General features: G+C 32.7%; 1 long non-coding RNA gene across 1 annotated transcript in view; it reads right to left on the bottom strand.

Annotated features, from left to right (window-relative positions):
- LOC127540169 (uncharacterized) overlaps nucleotides 1-17,408 on the bottom strand; it is a 130,438-nt gene that overhangs the window by 48,519 nt on the left and 64,511 nt on the right. The gene's annotated exons all lie outside the window — the stretch shown is intronic.

Raw genomic sequence — 17,408 nt, 5'->3', positions numbered from 1 at the left:
TTTTCTTTCCTTTATTTTTTTCTTCCCATGAATTCCTGGGGACTCCTAATTGTATGATTGTGTTATCCTCTAAATGGACATTATACATTATTATGAATGTCAACAATCACAAAAGTGTAGGTAAATTATGTGATAATTAGAAACAATGTCATTTGTATTCTTTAATAGGGCTGACTGGAACTTTAAGTTCTTAATCCTGAGAACAATATGAAAATAATTGTTCCCTCCTTTGAACTTATGTATTGAATGTCTATGTATAGCTTACATATCAAAGTGATAGTTTTCATCCAAATAATTCATAATGCTCTTAAATACATTTCTCATCAACCAAGAGTATTCTTCTATTTTGACATTCTTAGGTTCAAGCATAAAACAAGTAGCCCTTGTTCTCTTAGAATTTATAATTATTACCAGTACTAACAGAAATGAATGTGAAAAGGCCATAGAGATAATTGAAAAATGAAATGGGTAATAACAAATATTTATCTTTAGTTTAAATTATCTGTAAATACATTTATGAAATCATATAGGGAAGAGGAATCAGAAAAGCATTGTGTTAAAATTACTCAACTTCTTTGAGCCTTTGTTTACTCATCTGTACAATAGGATAATACAAAAATCCTTTGTGGCAGGTGGTACATCAAATTAGATGCATTATGCAAAGAATTTTATACACTGTAAAGCGCCATATAATTCTTTATCCTGCTATTACTACTGCTCAGAACTCCAAAAAAAGTTCTCCAGAGTCCATTTCCAAAAACACATAAGCCACTTTGTTTTCAGGGAGTTTACACTTCCTGGAACTATTCCTCATCTTACTATTGGCACTACCTTCTTTCTTTTTCTTTTGCCCTCTTTTCTGAGAACTATAATCAAATCATTTACAACATTCCTGAGAAGTAATTACTGAATTATTCATATTAATACAAAGCTGCTATGGAAGCTAGATGGTACAATGTATAAAGTGCTGTACCTAGAGTCAGAAATAAAGACTCATCTTTATAAGTTCAAAACTGGCCTCAGACACTTGATGACTGTATGATCCCTGACAAGTCACTTAGCTCTGTTTTCTTCAGTTTCCTCATCTATAAAATGAACTAAAAAAAGAAATAGCAAATTACTCCAACATCTTTACCTGAAAATCCTAAATAGGATCATGAAGCTGGACATGACTGAAACAGCAAAAGTGTTTTAAGATTCATAAAGTACTCTACTGATTACATTGCGAGGCTTATTATTTTCATTTTGTAGTACAGACAACTGTGGGTTAAGCTGTATAACTTTCCCAAGATTACATATCTTGATGTCTGAGTCAATTGATGTCATGTGTGATAAGAATGGAGCATTCTTTACCTCATTATATATTTTATCATTTGTCACACTTGCTCATTGTCCCCGTGTTTGCTTTTTGACCAGTGAACTATTATTTTCTCCTTAATGGAGTGTTCAAAGGATAATAGAAAAAGGAAAAGAAATTTACATGTGTAGTATTTTGTTTTTTTAGCATTTCTGGTAAAAGCTTTGGTGGGTGAGTACATTCAAACTATTATCTATAATCTGATTTTGAAATTACTTTAAAGAGTCAGTCTTTTGTGCTGTTCAAATTTACCAAAGATAAGTTACAATCCCATGTCTCAAATTCCAAACTTTGCCTATGTTGTTTACAAAACAAATCTGATAGTTAGCTAAAGTAAAATGAACTTCACTTGTTAAATTTAAATTAGAAAATATCTCCTTATCTCCAAAGAACCCTTTCGTATTATTATACACCAACTGACAAAGTTATAAGATAATTTTGCTTGGGGTAGGGTTAAAGGATATGAAAAAATAGACCATATCTGAGAGCAATCACATTGCTTTAATATATACAAAGACAAATACTTAAAGGAAAATAGGTACACTCTACAAGATCAAGCTAATTCAGGTATCAAAAGGAACTGAAATCTAAAGATCTGCTTCAGTCTAAGTAGCCTCTAAGATCACTTAAGTTTTTGAGTGAAATCACAGCACTCTGAAGGACTCCTAACAGCATGAGTCCATAGACTATACTTGAGGACTAATATAACTCAAAATTGGGTTGTGTAAAATGGTTTCAGTATTTTTAGTTTTACTTGTTTCTAAAATGAAAAATCCTGAGTACTATCTCCCAGTGGTACACTAAAATGTTACACCTAGTCATAAAAAAGACACCCAAATTATTCAAAGTAAATTATTTAGAGTACAGTGGCTAGATGGGGAATAGTATAGTTTAGCTAATGGAGAAGTACCATATATGGATTACAAGTTTTCAAAGTCAGTAATTTAGACAGTAAGTATCAATTAAAAACTTCAAATATTCCAGGCAATGTGCCAAATACTGGGATTACATGGGAAGACAAATATATGAACTGTCCCCTCAAGGAACTCATATTCTAATAGGAAGAAAGTACAAATAACTAGATTCATACAAGCTATATTTGCATTGTAAATGAAAAGAAATCTCAGAGAGAAGGCATTTGCAACTAGAATACTATAAGTAAGGTCTCTTGAGCTGAGGTTCAAAGAAAACCAAAACCTGCAGACCATGATGAAGAGGGATGGCATTAAAAAGACAGAGACCAGTCACTGAAGTTGTAGTCAGACCACGGGTATCATGTTTATATCAAGTGAACAATATACTGATTTATAGAGTTTATGAGGATGTTGTGACATTTAGAAAAAAACTGGGAAGGTTGGAAGAGGTAAGATTATGTAATTTTATATTTGATTCTGGAGGCAAGGGAAGGCCAAAAAAGTTTGTTGAATAAGGGGATGAAATGTCCATCTCTCTTTTCAGGAGGACCACTTTGGCAGCTGAGTGGCGGGTAAAACTAGAGTAGGAACATATTTTGACCGGGAGATAAAATTCAAAAGACCATTGCAATGAGATAAACATGAGTATGTAAAGACTTGCCCAAGGGCAATTACATTGTGAATGAAGAGAAAGGAACATATAAAATGACACAATGGTAGATGTGACAAAATTTGGCATTAGAATATATGTAATGATCACATTTAAATGTCAAGGATGAATCTGTGGTTGCAAACCCAAGTGATCAACAGAATGGTATCATCCTAGACAGTAGCAGAGAAATTGAGAAAAGGAGAGATCTTTTTGTGGAGGAAATGGAATTAATTGTGCTTTGACTGAAAGGATATGAACAGACAATTTTCAGATGATAAAATTGAAACTATTACCACTCACATAAAAGAGTGTTCCAAATCATTATTGATCAGAGAAATGCAAATTAAGACAACTCTGAGATATCACTACACACCTGTCAGATTGGCTAAGATGACAGGAAAAAATAATGATGAATGTTGGAGGGGATGCGGGAAAACGGGGACACTGATGCATTGTTGGTGGAGTTGTGAATGAATCCAACCATTCTGGAGAGCAATCTGGAATTATGCCCAAAAAGTTATCAAACTGTGCATACCCTTTGATTCAGCAGTGTTTCTATTGGGCTTATACCCCAAAGAGATACTAAAAAAGGGAAAGGGACCTGTATGTGCCAAAATGTTTGTAGCAGCCCTGTTTGTAGTGGCTAGAAACTGGAAAATGAATGGATGCCCATCAATTGGAGAATGGCTGGGTAAATTGTGGTATATGAATGTTATGGAATATTATTGCTCTGTAAGGAATGACCAGCAGGATGAATACAGAGAGGCTTGGAGACCTACATGGACTGATGCTAAGTGAGATGAGCAGAACCAGGAGATCATTATACACTTCGACAACAATATTGTATGAGGATGTATTCTGATGGAAGTGGATTTCTATGACAAAGAGACCTAACTGAGTTTCAATGGATAAATGATGGACAGAGACAGCTACACCCAAAGAAGGAACACTGGGAAACGAATGTGAACTATTTGCATTTTTGATTTTCTTCCCGAGTTATTTTTACCTTCTGAATCCAATTCTCCCTGTGCAACAGGAGAACTGTTCGGTTCTGCAAATATGTATTGTACCTAAGATATACTGCAACATATTTAACATATATGAGTGCTTGCCATCTTGGGGGGGGGGGTGTGGAGGGAGGGAGGGGAAAAAACAAAACATAAGCGAGTGCAAGGGATAATATTGTAAAAAATTACCCTGGCATGGATTCTGTCAATACAAAGTTATTATTAAATAAAATAAAATTTAAATTAAAAAAAATTGTGCTTTGACTGAAGGTTGAATGAAGATTAGGGTTGGATAATTCCATGTTAGAATCATCATTGAATGCATAGGAACTGATGGGATCATTAAATAAAATAATATAGAGAAGAGATAAGAGTCAGAGAATGGAAAAAGAGCCAGAATCTTGAAAGATACCAATCATCAGTCATTTTGCTCTGGATGAAGATTCAGCAAAGGAAATTGAGAAAGAAGTGTTCAGAAAAGTGTGAGAACCAAGAGAAAGTAATTTCAATTACATAAATTGAAAAAGAAAAGAGTCATGGTCTCACAATCTGCAGATGGGTCAATAAGCATAAAGAATTAGAGAAGATCATCAGAATGGAGTATTAAAAAGTGATTAGAAACTTTGGAAAAAACAGTTTCAATTGAATTACAAAATTGGAAGCCACACTACAGACTTAGAAAAGAGATGAGAGGCATAGAAGGAACCAATTGTAAAGGATCTTCTCAATGAATTTAGCCAAGAAAGAGAAGCGATAGGTAGGATGAGAGGTAGCAAGAATGATAGGAGAAAGTAAGATCATTTTTACGAATGTAGAAGATATAGAGATATTTGTGGTCCATAAGGAAACATCTGGCAGATAGGGAGAGGTTCGATATTAGCAAAAGATTCAGGGTAACAAAAGGAGAATTCTGCTGGATAGTAAAGAAGTGAATGAGATTTAATAATATATGGCCAAGGGATTCACCCTGTCAAAGAGAAAGCAAATCAGGTAAGACATAAATGAAGATTTGATATTCTCCATACTACTCTACACCTCCTCTTAGGAATAAGGATACTAGATTGACATTATAAAATGTATTGGTATTTGGTTTTTTTAAATGCTATAGTTTTGGTTTTAAGGTTAAAATATCAAAATTGAGAACTTGAGCTTATAAATGAATTATCCTAGCCTCATTATTTTGAAGATCAGAAAATCTTGGTTCAGTAATATTCTTTGACTTGTCCAAGTTTAGATCTTCTAAGAGACTAGAAACAGGATCTCTTAAATCCAGCATTTTCCCTTCAAAGAACATATACATTCATAGAGATATACTCTTTCATTCCCCAGTTGATGAATGGCCAAAGGATATGAATGGGCAATTTTCAGATGAAGAAATCAAAGTTTTCTATAGCCATATGAAAAAAAAATGTTTTAAATCGTTGTTGATTTAAAAATGCACATTAAAACAACTCTCTGATACCACCTTGCATTTATCAGATTGGCTAATATGACAAAAAATAAATAAATTGACAAATGTTATAAGGGAATGTGGAAAAATGGGGAACTAATGAGCTTTTGGGGAAGTTGTGAACTGATCCAACCATTCTGGAGAGGAATTTTGAACCATGCCCAAGTGACTATAAATCTGTACATATATCCTTTGACCCATAATATCACTACTAAGTCTATATGCTAAAGACATTTTTAAAAGGAAAAAGGATTTATATATACAAAAATGTTTTACAACAACTTTTTGTGTGACAAAGAATTAGAAAATGAGGATTTAACCATTAAATGATTTTGATATAATAATATCATGTTATAAGAAAAGATAAGCAGGATGTGTTCAAAAATACCTGGAAACATTCATATTAGCTGATGCAAAGTGAAGTGAACAGAATGAGGGGAACTGATCATGGTATTAACAATATTACATGATGATCAACTCTGAATGATTGGGCTATTCTCAGAAATACAATGATCTGAGACAAATTCCATAGCACTTATGAAAAATACTATCTACATCTAGAAAAATAATAGATGGAATCTGAATGCCAATCAAATCATACTTTAAAAAAACTTCATCCTTTTTTGGCCTGTGTTTTCATTTGTAATGTATCTAATATGGAAATATGTTTTGCATGACTGCACATGTATAATCTGTATTAAATTACTTGTCTTTACAGAGAGGGAAAAAGAGACAGAGAGAAGGAAATAATTCAGAACCCAATTTTTAAAAGTGAATGTTAAAATTATTTTCATGAAATTGAAAAATATATTAACTTTTAAAAATAAAAAGCTGCAGACAATATAAATAAATAATAGTATACTATTTTTCTAGTATTTATGTGTATATGGGGGAAAGAGTGCTATAATTTTAGGAGAAATATCTTATTATGACTCTCTGTGTTACCACTTTAATTATCTTTTAGGAATTTAGTCTTGAGGCATATTTGGTGCTCCCTAACAAACCATAAATTGAAGAGGATTCTGACTTATGAACAAGAGTTATGATATATATACATATCATATATATAAATGGATATGTATATTTTGGATCTAAATTATTTCAGTTCTAAATTCTGGAAGGTATTTTCTGAGTTATAATAATCCATCATCCAGTCAGTTATTATTACAAAAAGATAACATTTATATAAGGTAGAATAAGATGCAAATGAGAAATTAGGATGGGGATGGGGGTTAGAAAAGAATTTGACAAGAAAGAGTTTGAGAATTTTATCTCAAGGGACAAATTTTATGATAAACATCATATGCCCTTCTCTAATGAAGCATTGCACAACTTTAAATTCTTCATAGACAAAAGCATGTTGAAACTGTTTTTCCCCAGTTTTGTGTCCACTTTCTGGAAAATAGTTAATATATATTTAATGTTGTATGAGCCTATTGAGTATGCTACCCAAACCTAATGATTAACAAACAAAGAAGAAGGTTGAGCTCCGGTTTACTCTGAACTTAATTAGTAGAGCTTGAATCTTTGTTTGAAACCATTATTTTAATGTAATTGCAAATATTTTCCCACATGCACGTTGACTTAATTTAATAAAGGTTTGAGGTTCCGCTCTAAATCAAGCGAAGGAAAGCATTTTTTCCTTAATTTAAATGGAGTTTCTAAACTCCCTCTATTATGAAAATCAGACTTGTTTCTAGGTAATATAGCTTATTCTTCCTGATGTCATTATTTATTTTCAAAAAGAAATTGATCTTTAGAATTACAGCAATTTGTGATTATTTTATTGTCTAAAATATTGATAAAGGGAGAGGGTTGGTCAACTTAATGAGGTTGAACGAATAAGGGCAATTTGGGGAATTTGATTGCCTATCCCTATGCAGTCGGTGGGAATTCTCATTGACAAAACTTGTTGAGAAGACATCAGATATCTTTTAGTCCAGGCTATTTGTCAACCCTTTCACACATTATGCCAATAGAAATCACATTGAGAATTGCATATACTTAAAACTAGAAGGGACTTTTGAAGCCATATTAGTCCAATCATTTCAATTTATTGCTGAGGAAACTGAGGTCTATAGAGGCTAAGTAATTAGCCCAATTACAGAAATAGTAAATTGTACTGCAATTTGAGCCCATGCTTTTGATTACAAATTCAATATACTTCACACTATTATACTCTCCTCATGAATCATTATTTTTAAAGAATACTTTAATCTAACAAATTTCTCTTTTTTTTTTTTTTGAATAGTCTCTCCTGTGACTTACTTTTCATGTCTACAAGCTTAGCCTTAAATGATTAGTAAGCTTCTCTTTAGGATCTTCCAAACAGACAAAAAAAGAAAGAGAAAAAAAGTCAGTATGTCATGTAGTGTAATGACCGCGTATTTAAAATCAGCCGGAGTCAGGAATTCAGGTTAAGGGAAAAATCTTCAATATTTATTGAAGTGAAGAGGTGAATAAAGATTGCGATAGCAAATATAGGCAAGAAAGGTTGAGATAGCAATATGGACAGTTGCAACAGGAAGCCAGCTAACAGAGAGAGATGTGAGCTGAGCAAACCGTGGCAAGGCAATCCCAGGAGTCTCTCCTTCCCCTTCCTTTTCCACTCCCCTGCCTCCACCCACCAAAATCGTCATTTCCTATACAACACATCAGGACTTGCACAAAGGGTGGGCGGGGCCATTCTTTCTCCAAGCTTATATATTAATAGAGTATGGTCCAATTACTATTTAGCCGCATGTGCTTGGGACCTCAGTGCATCAACTCAAGCCTCAGCCCATTACAATGTAGTACTGAGAAATCCTTATTCATAGGAGCCCAGAATTTTCAGAATTAGAAAGAATCTTAGCAGTCAACTAATCTAATTGTTACTGAAAAACATACCTCTACTAAAGCCTACTTGACAGGTGGTCAATTGGCTTCTTATGAAAGACCTGCAAAAATGGAAAACTCATTAACTCTTGAGGCATCTTCCTCCTCTTGTGTACATTTTTCATGTTAGCCTTATTCTTCATTGCATCAAACCTAAATTGGCCTTTTCCATAATCTCACCCATAGCTCCTAATTCTGGCCTCCAGGAGTAAAAAGAATAGCTCCTATTCTCTTTCAAATAATTCAATTAGTCAGTATCAAATTAATCAGAAATCTGTATGATTTGGTCAATTCCCTCTAATATTAACATTTGAAACTTATCAATGTTTTCTCATCCTAGGCATCTCTTGTCAATGTATGTACATAAGTATGACATAAGGGAATCACAGGTTTTCCTCCTTTTTGATCAGTAGTAGTAGAATAATTTGGCTTTTCAACTATCCAACTACCTTCCCTTACCCATGCCACATTTCCAGTACGTCTTATGTTTCATAATAAAATTCCCTTAAAATCATTTAATCTTTTTTTTTAAATTCTTTATTGACTATATGTTGCAACATATTCATATCTACCATGTGCTTCTCTATGCATATGCAGGAATAGTTATTTTTAATGCTTTAGAGGTTTTTATATACTGTGCCTTATAATAATATAGAATATTGGAATTAAAAATATAGGCCTTTACTTTGATGGGAAACTTGAAATTATTAAAGGTTCTCAAAGGCAATCCAGTCTATTGTCTTCCTATTTAACTCTGGGATCAACTCATCAGAATTATCTGTTCATTCTCTCTCTCTCTCTCTCTCTCTCCCATCTTCATATATACACATACACATACATACATATGTACACATATATACACATACTAATGGACAAACTTATTAGATTTTCTGTATAAATGCTTGCTGACAATGTGGTAACAGACATTCTTAATCTGCTTGATTTTTGCTGTATGGATATTCATGGCCAAATCCTTTATGTGACTGCAGAATTCTTCCAAAAAACTCAGCAACATTCTGGAGCTTAATGCAATCAGTATAATGTTATTCACAAACAAGAGGACCTCAACATCCACAGGAAATTCCTATATAACTGTGTGTGTGTGTGTGTGTGTGTACACATATATGTGTATATATAAATATATATGTGTGTGTGTATATATATATAAAACTCCATCACACTTTTGGGAAAAAAATAGAGCCTTGTTTTAAAGGCTTAAATGTTTAGGATCAAATAATTATTTAATTAATAAGTTAGGGATGAAACAATAAGCTCTCTAGTTCATTGTTGAATATCCAATATAAGTTTTTCTATTTCCTGCTAAAAACCCCTTGATATACATATAAAAAAATTCTCATATAGGTCACTTAGCTTTTTTCTATGTCTACAGTATATCTATATTCCTTCAGATATACTATACATCAATCCTTCAATATTTCTCAAAATTATGTTGTCCTCACGGAAACAACAAAATGACCACAACTAGATAGAATAGAGTTACTAAATACAATACATAGTTACTGAAGTAGATGATATATATTCCTTTCTTGCATTTTTCCTACAAAAATACTTCTCCCTCTCTTTCACAGAAATGTTTTGCTACAAGATTCCAAACATATGGCTTCCTTGTAGGGGGAAAAAAGAGAGGAGAATTAAAATCAGACTTGTTTGATAGCTACTATGATTGCCTAAGAGTATTTGTTATTTTTATTGAAGAAACAAAAGCATCCAGATGGCAAAGGTTTTGAAACAGCCACAATCAATTTTCCCTAATTTTGAACTGATAAATGTGTCATGTGATACTAACACTGCAGCTAACTTTAGCACATTACAGGTAGATATTTTCTATGTACAAAAGTTTTGCTTTGCAGTTATCTCATAAACATATGTTTTGTCTTTGAAACTAATAAAGCTTTTGAAGGAAGGCATAACATCTGCAATTTCCTTTGCATCTTCTTCCCATTCCCAGGCATTCCTAATTCTGTATCTTATTTATATTGTACTTTTTTCCACACCCTCACACATTAAAACTGTAAGCCCCTCTAGGGCTGTGATCATATTCATTTTTATTTTTTTATTCTGAGTGTGTTTTACATATTAGGTGTTAAGAAATTCTGAATGTAAATTACTCTGTGATGGATTAAAACTAATATAGCCATCTTTCTCTATTGTGGAAGGAGGATTTTTCTGCCAATAGATGATGAGTCAGACCACCCATATTTGAGATCATAATTTCAGACATGGCAGTGTTCTAAGAAATTACATTGGCCATCCTTATTTTATTGGTTAGTGAATCAAGGTCTATCAAGATTGTGGGCTTACTTATAGACACACAGGTAGTCCAATCTTTTAAAATAGACTCATCTATATCAACATGTTCCTGCTACCAAAAGATCTTATACCTACTGTGGCACTTATTCATGAAGTCTACAAAACATATTAATTCCCATTCTTATTGCTACTGTCAATTTTGTATAATCAGTATTTTCTCAAGAAGGGAGGGAAAAGTGGCATATTAATATATATAAGCAAATAAAAATATCACATTCATAAGAAATAAAATGGACTATCATATTTAGTTAAATTATAGTCCCAGAATTCCTGTGCCAAACGAAGTCATGCACTATTTCAATATGAAAAAGATACTACAAGTAGCATTTATTAGATGAAAGAACAGACTACTCCAGAACATCCTCTCTTCTTTAAAGTGCTAGGATTATGAATGGAGTGGCTAGACTTGTGTTACAGAAGCTTAGGACCTTGGATAAGATACTTAAAATAGTGAAGGGGAGCTTAGGACTATTAAATATAGGTAATCAGGAAGTGTTTTTTTTTTCCTTCCCCAAAATGCTTTCCAGTAATTTAGGATTATAGTCAAGAAGACCTTGGAATATTCATTCTTTCTACTTGTTAATACAGGGGGAAAACTTTAAAAAGGTTAAATAAACTTCTCAGATTCTCCAGGCCACGGAATGAAAACTTGTCAGAAGTAGGACATCAATCCATTGACCCTTATTCTTTTGGTCTTATTGAAGCCTAGGAAAGAAGGGCAAAAGATCGAAAAAGGTAAGGAGATCCTTCTACTGAAAGATAAAAGCTTTAAAGGTTTTGCCAAAAAGCATTTTATTTGACTTAACAAGTTCTTCTGTAAACATAAACTTTGTGTAAAAAAAAAACAATCACATTGGTCTTATCCCCACCTCCACACACCATGTACCCCAACCATTCCATTTTGGCAAGTGGAAATGTAATTGAGAAAGTGTGTAAATAATATATGTAATTTTAGAGCATGAAATGCATGAAGGAAATTTGTTGAGATAGAATAATGTGAGGTTAGAGGCTCAGGGTAGATAAAAAATTGCCCATTTGTGTCACAAGTCTGACTCAGACAGGATTACTGTATAGAGTATTGTCTGTTTAAGATAGTAATTTATTTATATAGAGCAATTTAGAGGTGAGAGAGATGAAAAAAAGTAGAATTTTTTACAAGGGGAAAAAAGAGTTCTATCAATAATTAAAGGATTTAAGACATTACTACTGATGCTTAAAATGATTAGGAAAAATGATTGTTTCAATAAAAACTATGAAAAATTATGTATAAAGAAATGTTTCAAATCAGATAAGCAGTTTGGGACAGAAAATGAACTCTGGCATAAATATAACGACTCATATTACTTTGTGAACACTATTGAATGATGCCTCAGTTTTATGTGAACAAGTTTGTATTTTAAAGAAGCAAAGAAACAATTACTAAAAATAATTGAAAGACACAAGTCTAAAGAAATCATTCCAACAACACAAAATGAGATGTTACATTCTATATGTTCTAAAATATTTAGCAGCTCTCTTTGTGATCGCAAAGAATTGGAAAGCTTATAAAAATTGGGAAATGGCTCTACAAGTTGTGGTATATTTCTGTGATATAAAATTACTGTGCTGTAATAAATGATTATCTCAATGACCTTGAAAAAACAGATAAAATTACAGGAAAATATTGAAAATCCAAATGAGCAGAACCAAGAGAATGTTGTATATGGCAATAGAAATAACATTTTAAGGACAACTTGGAATGAATGTCATATTGACTATTATAAAAACTTAACTGCAAAGGACCTATGAAGAAAAATGCTATCTGAATCCAGAGAAAGAATTTATAAATAAAAATATGCATAGGATGATTTTACATATATATATATATATATATATATATATATATATATATATATTATATATATATATATATATATATAGCCATCTCAAGATTGGGGAGGGGAAGGGAAGATATATATATATATATATATATATATATATATATATATATATATATATATATAGCCATCTCAAGATTGGGGAGGGGAAGGGAAGATATATATATATATATATATATGTGTATATATATATATATATACACACATATATATATATATATATATATATATATATATATACCTGATAATTGTATTACTTAATTAATACAGCACCTATTCCTATTAAAAACTCCAGAGAGAATAGGGATAAAGAGAGTTTTTCTTAAAATAATGAGCAGCATCTATCTAAAACCAATAGCATGCATGATTTATAATACAGGGAAGCTGCATACATCTCCAATAAGATTGGAGTAAAAGAAGGATGCCCATTAATTTTGTTATATAATTAAAAGGAATAGCAAGAGTACATAATCGATTTGCAGTTTCCTTTGCAATCATATTTTATACTATTTACAGAAATGATTTATTCCATAAATTAAAAACAAAATATATATATATTTTTTAAAATCTACTAATCTGTTAAGTAACCTTCCATAAACATCATCAAGCAAAGAAACAGAGACAAAGACAGAGCGAGAGAGAGAGACAAAGACACAGAGAGAGACAGACAGAGAGACAGAGACAGAAACAGAGACAGAGAGAGGCAGAGACAGAGACAGAGAAGCAGAGAAACAGAGAGACAGAGAATAGCAATGAATATGGGAAAAGAAGAATATATAATTTTATGCTTCTTTTAAAAAGAAGAATTGGAGTAGGTGTTATTAAAGATCCTTTCATCTCCAAAACCAGTGATCTTGTATTTACACAGGTTGTCAAAGCATTTTCATAGCCATTATAACAATTGATCTTCATGGCTATCCCATGAAGTAGGTATGTATTTTTACAGCTAAGGAAAACAGAGCTCAAAAATAATAAGTAATAAGGAAGCATCATGGGGTCTCTGATTTGGAAGGGACTTTGGAAGCTATCTGTTCCAAATGACACCTTAACAAGATTTGTTATTATCTAGGTATCAGCTTGCAAAACTAGGAATGATTTATTTACTCCTAAGGCTACCCATTCTCCTTTGGAACATCTCTAGTGACTGATTTTTTTTTTCTTTATATTAAACCTAAATCTGCTAATTTGACACATTATCCATGATTTCTTGAAATAAATTTAATCCCACTTCAACACTGAAAACTCTTTAAATACTAAAAATACAATTGTTCTGTCCCCTTTTCTCTTCATTTCACCAGTTTTCTTTAGCTAATTAATCCTAACTAATGGGACAGTCTTCTATCTTATCATCCTGCTCTCTACTGAGGAAATTCTAGCTTGTCTATGTTCTTCATGGAACATGACACCAAAAATTAAAAGTGGTCATCCAAATGGGGAAAGACTAAGACAATAAATACAATCATCCATCACCTCCCTTATTTTGGATATTCTAGCACTATTAGTACTACCTTGAGTCAGCAGTAATTTTTTTATGCTTCCATGTCACACTATTTTATATAGTTTGTGAGACTCTAAACGGCTAGGTATTTTCCAAAAAGAACTTTTATACAATTATTCTTAACCAGTTCTATACAAGAAAAGTTTGATCTCACATCCGTAATTTTGTATCTCTTTGCATTAAATTTCATCATATTAGACTGGGCTAACTATTCTTTTTTTAAGCCTGTTTAAGGATGTTTTCAAACAACATCAGTTCTTTCTATGGAGTCAGAGATTATGCTCCATCATTATTCCTTTGCCATTGTCTTGGATCATTGTATTGTTGAGAATAGCTGTCATTCTTGGTTCTTCACCATACAATACTCTGTATTGTCACTGTGTATAACATTTTCCTGTTTTTGTTCACTTAACTTTTCATCAGTTCATGTAAGTCTTTCCAGATATTTTTTTTTTTGCTGAAATCATCCTGCTTATAATTTCCTATAGCACAATAATATAATCATATATCACAGTTCATTTAGTTATTCCCCAATTAATAGGCAACCTATAGATTGCCAATTTTATTAATTATTCTTAATTAGATCCTCATTTTTATCCTTCGTATTACACCTTGTTTCCCCAGTTTGGTGACATTTTAAAATTGTATAACCCTGCTACCTGTATTTTTATCTAACATTGATAAATATGCCAAGCAGCACAGGACCAAGTAAATACATATCCTTAATATACTCCATTAGAAAATATTTTTCATGTTACCATGTCCTGTGAATCACCACTCTTTGGCTGTTCATTTAATCAATGTGCAATCCATCTAGTTTTACCATGACCTAATCCATGTCTTTGTGTTCGTTTACTGGAATTGCATGAGTTTGCAAATGTTTTGGAGAAATATAAGCATTGTCTCTAAATTTCCCTGATTTACCTGCTCCTATAGTCAGAAAGATTCATTTTCCTGGATTCAAAGCCATTTATTCCATTTGCCTGGATTCCTCATTTGTAAAACAAAGAAGGAAATGGGAAACAACTCCAATGTCTTTCCCAAGAGAAATCCCAAATGAAGTCATGAAGATTTATACATAAGAGAAATGACTAAAAGGCTAGAATGTGCTAAATGCTTCGAACACGTTATCTCATCTGATTTTTACAACACTGAGAGGTGAATACTATTATTATACTCATTTTACAGTGGAGGACATTAAGGCTGACAATGGTTGTCACTTGCCCAGCTTAAATCTGAAGATAGATTTGAACTTACTTTCTGACTCCAGGCCTAACACTATCTTTTCATTCCATTGCACATCAATATGTATATACATAAATCAAGACAAAATACATATTGAGAAGATATATGCCATTAACCATTAGGGGAATCAGGAAAGCCCTCATATAAAGGTGGCAAATGAGCTATACTTTATGCATATCTAAGGATTTTAGGAGTTAGTAGTGAAGGGGGAGAACTTGCTAGGTGTGAGAGATAGCTTGAGTAAGGGAAGAGAGACAAAAATAAAAATATCACATATAAGGGCTATTAAATAAATGATTTTGGCTGAAATATAGAATGTGAGAAAGGGATTCATGTATAATAAGCCTGGCAGGATAGGCTGCAACCAGATTATAATCACTATTTCCCTTTTGAAATGTTCACAAACCATCCCTTTAATAATATGGTCTAGAATTTTGCCAAGAACCTAAGAGTCAATTTCATGGGCGTATATTTAGTTCATAGTGAAGCTGGGATGTTCAATCCAGATTTGCTGTCTACCAGTCTACTGCTCTTTCCATCACTACACTGCCTCCCCAAAAGAACTAAGAAAGTGTCAGGTTATATAATGACAAATTCAGGATAGCTTAAAATAAAATTTAACAAAAATATTGGAAGCTGCCACATCTGTTGACGCTCTGGTCCTGAATTATGCCAGATCATACCTGACAGGTTTCAAAATACATTTTTACAGCAAGGTACAGAACTAAAAAATGTCATGACCACCATTTGTACTTTGAGACTATGGGTATGTCAAGGCTCATTAGAAATCTAATAGAATTTTCCACCAATGTGCAATCTTAGCATATCTGCACTGGTTTACTTTGCCTGTGAGTCAACATTAACTGTCTCCAAAAACCCAAGTATAGCAAAGCATCAGAGAAGAACCTGACTTACAAAAACTATTTTAGACTATGCTGTGCCCTGGTATGACTATAATAACCATGGCCTGACACTACATGTGGAATTTCCTGTTTAGTAAACAATGTCAACATGTAGGATATCTTTTTTTGACTCTGTGAAATTCACTTTTCTTGAATTCATAAAATAATTGACATAAGGTATAAGTCAGATATGATGGGAGAAGAGTTTGAGTGTTTGACAAACTCTCAAAGAATTTTGATAGAAGGGAGAAAGAATTAAGAAATGGAGAGTAAATAAGGGGGGCTAGAAATATACAGACCTATAAGTACAATGTTAAGAAAAGGCCACCTTTCTTGACATTCATCTTCAGAAATTCAAATCTCATTAGGATCTGTCAAAAGGCAAATGCCACTTGGAAAGTCCTGAAATTAAGCCTTCTCAATTGGCAATCAGCCAACTGGAAATCAAAAGCATTTATTAACATTTATGTCCCGAGAACTAAAGATGTCATAAATTTGGAATCAGAGAACCTTCACTTTAGTTACAACTTTATAACTTGTTACCCATGTGCAGCAAGAGCAATGTCTTTACCTGTTCTAGCAGGCAAGTTAAACTAATTTTTCTATTTTTGCTGAAAGTTAACAAAGTAATTCCTGGCACTTGATCAACCCAGAAGTTGATGGTTCGATTTGTGCTTCCCTTAATTTAGCTTTCTGATGGCCTTTTGCCATATTGACTTAGCTTCCTGATCATTAAAGGGCATAAAAAAGGTCTGCTCATTTGAAATCAGGATCACTTAAGACTCAGTTAATGGTTCATAACTAAAGTAGTCACCCTATCCCTTGCTAAGGCTAAGTAAACTTTCTTTTGTAAACTATTAAATTACCTGTGAGTGGCTCAATTAGTTTTAATATCAAACCTAAATTAAGAGGTTTCTGGCCTTAGGCATACCCCTCATACCCTATGATCTTGGACAAATCACTTTTAGCAGTTCTAGACTTCAGATGCCATATTAACTAAGTCAGTGTATTGGACTCAACAACTTTTAAAATCCCTTCAAGTTCAAGATCCATGTTATTCTCCTTAATGAGGGAAAATTTGTCAAAATACTTTCCAGAGAGGTTATTTATCAGAAATTTTAATTGTGAAAGGGGAGAAATAGCAAAGCTATTGAGCACCTTAGAACAAAGTGAACCAAAAGAAAAGGTGAATAAGAAATGGAGGACTAATTTTATTTTATCATTTTCCTAATAGATTTAATAAAAAGAGTATAGTGTGATAAATCACTAAAACACTATCCATACATTCTGCCAGAAGGGAA

The sequence above is a fragment of the Antechinus flavipes genome, chromosome 6, assembly GCF_016432865.1.
Source record: "Antechinus flavipes isolate AdamAnt ecotype Samford, QLD, Australia chromosome 6, AdamAnt_v2, whole genome shotgun sequence".
Classification (NCBI taxonomy): Eukaryota; Metazoa; Chordata; class Mammalia; order Dasyuromorphia; family Dasyuridae; genus Antechinus; species Antechinus flavipes.
This window is presented reverse-complemented; position numbering and strand designations above follow the sequence as displayed.